The 8,398-nt window shown below is 38.5% G+C and overlaps 1 non-coding gene across 1 annotated transcript; it reads left to right on the top strand.

Annotated features, from left to right (window-relative positions):
* Window positions 1-1,929: 1,929 nt before the first annotated feature.
* Window positions 1,930-2,036, top strand: LOC141662273 (small nucleolar RNA R71). Its single transcript, XR_012550395.1, has one exon. It is a non-coding gene; the product is annotated as a small nucleolar RNA R71 (small nucleolar RNA).
* The last annotated feature ends 6,362 nt before the right edge of the window (window positions 2,037-8,398 follow it).

Genomic DNA, 8,398 nt, shown 5'->3' on the forward strand with positions numbered 1-8,398 from the left:
AAATGTGGGAGCTTCTTGAATAGACTGTTCGAGACGCTCCTGAGAAATTTTCAGCATTGCTAACCCTAGAGAATCAAATGGCATATCCAACTTCCTCTTCCATGAAGGTGCATTCAAAACCTGCAGTTGCTCTGCTCCTTTTTTATCTTCAATAACGGATTCCCCTATGAAGGATCTCTCTAAGGTATCTGACTATGGCAATTGCTCAAACTCCGAATTCATGACAGAGTTGACCCGCTCTACTTGAAAGCACTGCTCTTTATCTGTGGGTAACTTTTTTCCTTGAACACATTAAAAGTGACCTTCTGATCTTGAAACTTCATCATAAGCTCTCCTTTTTGCACATCGAACATAGTTCCGCCTGTAGCCAAGAATGGTATTCCCAAGATGATGGGAATCTTCTTATCCTCCTCAAAGTCTAGAATTACAAAATTAGCAGGGAAGATGAGTTTGTCCACCTTGACCAAGACATCCTCCACTATACCTCATGGATGAGTGATGAAACGTTCAGCTAGTTGCAATGACATGTATGTCAGTTTCGGATCAGGTAGACCAAGCTTCTTAAAGATGGACAAGGGCATCAGATTGATGCTAGCTCCCAAATTACACAAGCATTTGTTGAAAGAAAAGTTTCCAATAGTGCAAGGAATCGTGAAGCCTCCAGGATCCTTAAGCTTCAGAGGCAATTTCAGTTGCAGAACTGCACTACATTCCTCTGTAAGAGCAACGGTCTCTAAGTCATCGAGCTTTACTTTTAGAGAGAGAATACCTTTCATAAACTTCACATAGATATGCATCTATTTAAGAGCTTCAACGAAAGGTATGTTGATGTGAAGTTTCTTGAACACCTTCAGAAACTTAGCAAATTGCTTATCCAACTTCTGCTTTTGAAGCCTTTTAGGATATGACGGAGGTGGGTAGACCTGTTTATCCCTTGTATTACCCCCAAGAGGATTGCTTTCAACAGCTTTCTTCTTCGGTTCCACCTCGGCATCCTTTTGCACCACTTTTTCAGCTATAATCTCATTTTCCGGATTTGGCAAAGGTTCAGATGCACCTGCATTTTGAACAGAATTTTCAGACTCTTTGTCTTGGTAAATTTGGGGGCTTGCGACATTTTCGGACCTCAAGGTGATGGCGTTCACCTGTTCGTTAACTTCCCTCTTACCTGGATCGCCTTCTGTATCACTAGGAAGTGTTCCTGATGGTCGATTCAATAAGGTGTTAGCAATTTACCCTATTTGGTTCTCCAGAGTCTTGATAGAAATAACCTGGCTTTGGCATATAAGAGCCTGGTTTTTTCACATAAGCCGCAACTCCTCCAATTCAGATTTTTCATTCGAAGATAGACCCACACCTTCATGAGTCTGTTGTTAAAGTTGGAGTTGTTGTCTTGGTGCATATTGTGATTGTTGAAAACCAGGAGGGTTGAATTGCTTTGCTGCATACTGTTGATAAGGTTATTGTATCGCACTCTGATTTTTGCTCCAGCTAAAGTTAGGATGATTCCAGTTGTCAGGATGATAAGTGGCTGGAACTGTTTGCTGCGATCTCTGAAAGTTGCTCACAAACTGAGCTGATTCACTAGATATAGCGCATTGCTCCATCGCACGCGAACCTGCACACAACTCACAAACACTGGTTATCTGATTAACACCAAAGTTAGCCAGAGAATTGATCTTCATAGACAACGCTTTTAGTTGAGTAATGATAGTCGTAGCTATATCCACTTCAAGAACTCCTGCTACCTTGCCCTGTGGCAATCTCTGAGTTGGATACTGATATTCATTAGCAGCCATTAGTTCAATTAGATCATAAGCTTCCTCATAGCTCTTTGCCCATAATGCTCCACCTGATATTGCATTGAGTATGGGTCTTGACTGTGCTCCCAAACCGTTATAGAAGCAATTGATGATCATCCAGTCAGGCATGCCATGATGAGGACACTTCCTAAGCATCTCCTTGTAGCGTTCCCAAGCTTCACATAGAGATTCTTCCGATTGCTATGCAAATTGAGTAAGAGCATTCCTCATTGCAGCTGTCTTCGCCATAAAGAAGAATTTAGTAAGAAATTTCTGAGCGAGATCCTCCCAAGTAGTGACAGAACCTGCTGGTAAAAAGTGTAATCAGCACTTAGCTGTATCCCTCAGAGAAAAAGGGAAACATCTCAGCTTCACAGCATCTTCAGAAACATTGTTGAACTTGAAGGTGTCACAGATCTCGATGAAATCCCTAATATGCATATTAGGATCTTCCGTTGGAGAACCCCCAAACTGGATTGAATTATGTACCATCTGAATCTTGCCAGGCTTGATTTTAAAGGTATTAGCTGCGATTGTTGGCCTGAAAATGCTAGATTAAATATCATTGATATTGGGTAGAGAAAAATCCATCAACTCTTTTGTTGGTGCTGCTGGATCTCCCATAGTAATGAGTACCTGAAACACAAACAAGTAAACCGTGAAAGTAAAAGAATCCGAGTCAGTAAACTTTAACGACCACTGATGTCAAGCACATAAACTAAAATTAACACCGAGTCCACGGCAGCGACACTAAAAACTTGTTAGGGTGAAGACACGCGCTAAATTACACGCAAGTATACGCGTTCACAAGTAGTATAAGATATAAATCAGATTCATTCCCACAGAGACTTTTTTTAGTTAACTTAAGATTATGCACCTATGCAACAATGGTATGGCTATCGCTCGATGCTAAGACAATAACAAGTTGAGATGTTTATAACTAAGATTAAACTAATATGCAATTAACTAAGAGATTAAAAGTGATTGAATTAACTATATAAGACAAACATGGGATTTTAACTTCATTACTACTTCATTCAAAGTCATTGGTCTTAAACTTAGCATGCAATGGTGATGATAACTAATCAGATACCACGAAACTAGTAAACGCCAACTTTTATTGTATGAATACCCTACTACCAGACATCCACAAAAGAGATAGAAGCTGAATAGACACCAATTCTGTTGAGACCCTATATGTCTATAGAATTTGACAACATAAAGGTTTAATGAACAGGTTATCTATCGTGATTATATAGGGCAAGTAAGATGGCTAAAATTACCTACGAATGATGCATAAAAATTATACATGAACCTATGCTAGCATGGCAAGTTCTAAACCTTAATATTCACTATTGCTTCAATAGAGATTAACACGCTATCTTATATGATAGCTACACACATAAGACGAATAAGCACAACCAATACCATGATATCAATCAATCACCGCACACCAAGATATCAAAACAAATTAACTATAAAAATCCATAAGTAAATCCATTAGAACCCCATGATAACGATTAGTTCATAACCGAACTCATCATCACCATGGGTTCCAATGAAAGCATGATAATAAATAATATAAGAGTACTAGGGTTCAAAGACAAATCGAAAACAAGCATCCAAATATCAACTATACTAAAGAAAACAATAGTCTTCTTCTCCATAGCCGTCTCGTTCTCTCTAGGTCTTCTTAGTGCTCTCCCCTTACTCCTTTGTTAAAAAAATTTCTTTTTATTGGTATATATAAGCTTCAGGATCGAACTGGGATTCAAAATCTCAAAAACGGACTCGAATCAGGATTCCGGCTGAACGGACCAGTGCGGCCGCCTTACATACTAGTGCGAGCATGCACTGTTTCTAGAAGTCTGGCGCGGCCGCCCCGCATTTTAGCGCGGGCGCGCCGTGCTACTGGATTTTGGCTCATTTTCTTGTTTTGACTGCAGATTGAGTTCCGTTCGTCCGATTTCGACGATCCAATAGTCCACGCGAAGCTCTTAAGATCCTCTATAATTTGGGAATGGCCTTGACTTCAGATTCTTAGCTCTGTTTAGCATATATTCAATAAAATATCCATTTTCCTCCAACTATTGTCTGAGATGAAAAAACACAAAAACACATCAAAATACCAACTTGAGTCCAAAACACCAACTTAAGCTTGTAATGAAGCGTTCCAAGTAGATATAATATCCACTTATCAGTCATTTATGTTGATCACAATTCTTTTCTCCTGAAAGCTGTCCTTTGTGACTAAGATCACCCTTATTAAGTTAATTGTCCAGTCCAGGGCCTTTTTGTAGGTTAAGAAATTATTATTGAGAGAAGCCCTGAGAGCCTTGAGCAATCATCAAATACCCTGCTCAGACTAGGTCCCTCAACTGCTCTAATAAGCCTCTCCATTCCAATATCAAGTTCTTGAGTTTTGCTCTGATCAGCAGCTTGGACAGTTTGATAGATGATCTTAATAGCCTAGCCTCTATCTCCCCCTTAGTCTTGTTGGCAAGCATGAGAAGGGGAGTAGGAATTTCAGGCCTCAAAGCTTCTGGAAGTACAGGCATAGGTATGTTAAGCTTGCCCATAATAGCTCCCAAAGCCACAACATTTTGCATTTGTAAGTGCGTGTGGGAGTCTACCAAGGTTTGTGTATCTGTCTGTTGACTCTGTACCAATGAGGTGAGAGCATGCACTTGAGCTGTGAGTGAGTCATTGGAAGACTGTAAGTTGGAGACTTGTTGTTGAAGAGACTGAATTTGAGGATTTGTAGATGTTGAGACAGGTTGATGAGAGATGGAAGAAGTAGAAGGTCCAAATGTGTCTTCCACAACTTGTTTGATACCCTCCATTAGTAGTGTAGAAGGCTCATATCTACTTTGGTGAAGCTGGTCCAACTTAAGCTTTGTGTCATTTGAACTTGTGATTTTTTGTTGAACCACTTCATGAAGAGCAATGAAAGAGTGTCTGAGATTTTTGACATCTTTTTCCATAATAGTCAGATCCATCCTTGCCATTTGGTCAGCAAAATGTTTAAAATTTGAAGAGATCTTGACTTGTGAGGGTATAATCTCATCCATCTTCTATTTATCAGTTTCCTTAATTTGTCTTCATAACCAATCAGCTTGAGTTCTAGAGCTCTACCAAAGAGATGGAAAGCTATGAGTTGTGCTTTGGAAACTTCATTGATTGCATCATAAACTTCAGCAGGAGTTAAGGCTTTAGCATTGCTTCCCAAGATAGTTAGCTAATCTTCCCTGAATTTAGCTAACACACCCTCCATCTCCAGATTGTAGTCCTTGTTCAGCCAAGCATCATAGTTGCCATCATGTTTAGCTTCATTAAAATTTTTATCTAGTTGTTCTTGGACATTTGTTTGATATGAGAGCATTATGGCTTGGTAATCCTGGTTAGACATATCTGAGGTTAAGAGTTGTTGAGATATGTGCAAGTCCAGCTAGCTGATCAACCCTGAAATCTTCAAGATTAGATTGAGGTGCAGCTTCTTGAAGCCATGTGGAGTCTAGATGAATTGGTTGAGAGATTGAGGGTTCAGTTTTTTGGATTTATGAGGAGCCAGGAACACCTGTGACAGAAGTCACAGTTGAACTCACAGTTTGCACCGTGGTTATGACAGGTTGTTGTTCCTCACCAGTTGTGGGAAACTCCATTTAAATTGGAGGGGATTTGACTGTGTTACTGTCATCTGCAACAGCCTCAAACCCTTGTGTGTCTTGTACCACACTGTCACTTTAATATGCTATTCTTGCCTCCTCTATGACATGATCATTAGAAATTGTACTCCCAGCTTCAATTGTCAAAGCAATTTCAGCCAGGGATTTGAGGGGAGTTGTTCCTGGAACAGGAACCTCTAATTGAATTGGAGAGGATTTAGGTAGCTCCCCCTCAGGAGTACTACCCTCAAACCTAACAGTCTATGAAGACTGATTTGCACATGAAGGTGCATTTGTGATCTCCATGGAGTTTTCAGTAAAAACTGATGAATCCCCCATGTTTATGTTGGTGTCATCAAGGTCTACCCCAGCCAGTAGCCTCTCACCATCTAAATTTGGTGTCTGGGTGATGAGCAAGGTTTTTTTAACCAAGTCACTTGAATGGGGTTGCACTTGAAAATTAGATTTTAATCACTTTGTGAGAAGAAGAAATTTGAGTGGTGAGTAGAGTTTGATCATGAGTGAGTGTTGGAAGCTCCCCTGAGTGAATGAGGGAGTTCCAATAGATGTGCTCTCATTGTGTGTGCCATCCTTATTTCTTCTTTCATATGCTAGAACTTGATCTAGTGCAGGTGCAGACTCATTACAAGATACATTGGGGAGAATGCTCTTTTCAATAGAAACACCCTATTGAGAGGATGTCTCTAGAATCTGTTTTGGCCCCATTTGTACAACTGCATCCTTTTGGGAGGATACAGAGGTGGCTTAAGTGGTCAACTCAGTTTTCTTAGCCTTCTTTGTTTTCCCGACCAAAGGTAACTCTGTTGGTATTTATTCCTCACCACTCTCATTCATTACAATAAGGGTTATTTCCTTTCTCTTCTTTTTACTCACTTCATCCTTTTGAGAGGATGAAGTGGTTGGTTTCTTAGCTGCTATTTGTTTTGAAGAAGCGGTCTCAGCTTGGGAAGGCCCCTATTGGTTTTCCTATATTTTAACTTCTACAGGTTCAGGGACCATAGCTGTGCTAGATTGAGCATTTGATCTCATATCAGACATAGGGTAAGGGGAAGTCCTAAACCTCTCCATCATGAATGGATTGATTTTCAGACTCACATTTACCTTATTCTTTGTAGTAAGTGAACCAAATATAATTTTGGACACTTGCTTACAATTGCCTATTTTACTATTGTCTATACAATTCAACAAATGTATGTCTGTTACTTTATGATTTAAAGTAAACATAATAAATCTAGGAAATAAAATTTCCTTACCTATAGCAGATTGGGGCATGGTGAGCCTGGTTGCAAGTTCTTCCAGGATCAAATAGACCAATATTTAAGTGTCTATTGTGGGCTATTGAGAACACCAACTTCTGCACCACACTTGAGATGTTGTCATATCCTGTCTTCCTGTATGTGAAGGCCCTTACTATAGAATCAAACACAAAGGACCATTCTTTCCTTAGGTTTGTTTTGTTTAAGCTTGACAGGTTGGTTCTTCCACCATAGTTGATGAAATCCACGAACTCGGCTATTCCTGTGTTGGCACCTCCATTAGATTTGCAGTTGGAAGACCCAAAGCTGCATTCACATGCTGCTCATTGAACTCTATTTGTTGGCCTCCAATTGAGCATGTCACCACCAAGGACACAGAGTTATCAAGCATAACAGTTCTCACCACTGCTGTTGTACAAAATTCATGCAGAACATCCAAGTATAAGACTGGGTTAGCTGTTAAAGCACCTGCAAGATAGGATTCAGACATAAATTTCACAAACCCCTTGAAACTGTCAGGGGCTTGGTTAGCATCAGTGAAAGCAATATAATTGGTTCCTTTCTCTGGGCTTACAGCTCTAACATTGTTGAGTGCCATTGTTGTTGAGTAAGAGTGAATGGGTAAGAAAAATTAGTGAGAAAGAGTTTGAAATGAGAGAGAAGTCAGTTTGGAATTGAAAAAGCTAGGTCACTTAGAGTTCTCGAAGGTGTAAGTATATGTGTATCGAGATGTCTGGGTATTTATAGTAAAAGCAGATGACTTGTCGAGAACTCAAAAATAGACGTTTGGAATTAGTCTATCGAGAAGTCATTTTGAAAGGTGAAAAACATATCGATAATTCATCTTGTTTTATTCTTGTAGAGAACTAAAAATAAACTTATCGAGATGTCGAATAAATACACAGTTTGTCCAAAAATGGACTGAATTGTTTCCAATTTTTATTCGAATTAATCAAAATAAAATCAGAATAATTTTGTCAAAAGTATTTTATTAAAATAATTTATTGGATTAAATTATTTCATTTCTGAGTTGTTCATAAGTCTAAAATTATACTTGTAGAGAACTTTGTAAGTTAACACTTATAGAGAACTCTACAATGACTTATCGATAAGTCATAATAAAGCTTACCGAGAAGTCACTCGAAAAGTCAGAAAATTGACTTATCGAGAACTCACTCGAGAAGTATTAAAATGACTTGTCGATAAGTCAGTTAGACTTATCGAGAACTCAGTTTTCTATATACTTTTGATTATTTTGATTATGTCTTGTGTTTATTTTACATACTAAAAATGTAAATCAACACCTAGACCGTTTACTTAGAATTTGAAAAATTTCAAGCTGAATTTTGAATTTTGAAAACTAAATATGCAGAGATTTATGAAATATTTATAATTTATATTTCAGTTAATTTCTAATTAAATCAAATTAATTTTGATTTATTAGAAATTAATCTGCTGTATCACATTAGCTGAGTTCTTTCCTTAGGATGAAGAATTTAACATTCCAATTTCACCTACAAGTCTAGTGAAAGTTGCTTCATCCAAAGGTTTAGTAAAAATGTCAGCTAATTGTTTTTCTGTTGGAACAAAAATGAGCTCAATGGTACCATTTGCAACATGTTCTCTAATAAAACGGTACCTTACATCAATATGC

The sequence above is a fragment of the Apium graveolens genome, chromosome 5 (assembly GCF_009905375.1).
Source record: "Apium graveolens cultivar Ventura chromosome 5, ASM990537v1, whole genome shotgun sequence".
Taxonomy (NCBI): domain Eukaryota; kingdom Viridiplantae; phylum Streptophyta; class Magnoliopsida; order Apiales; family Apiaceae; genus Apium; species Apium graveolens.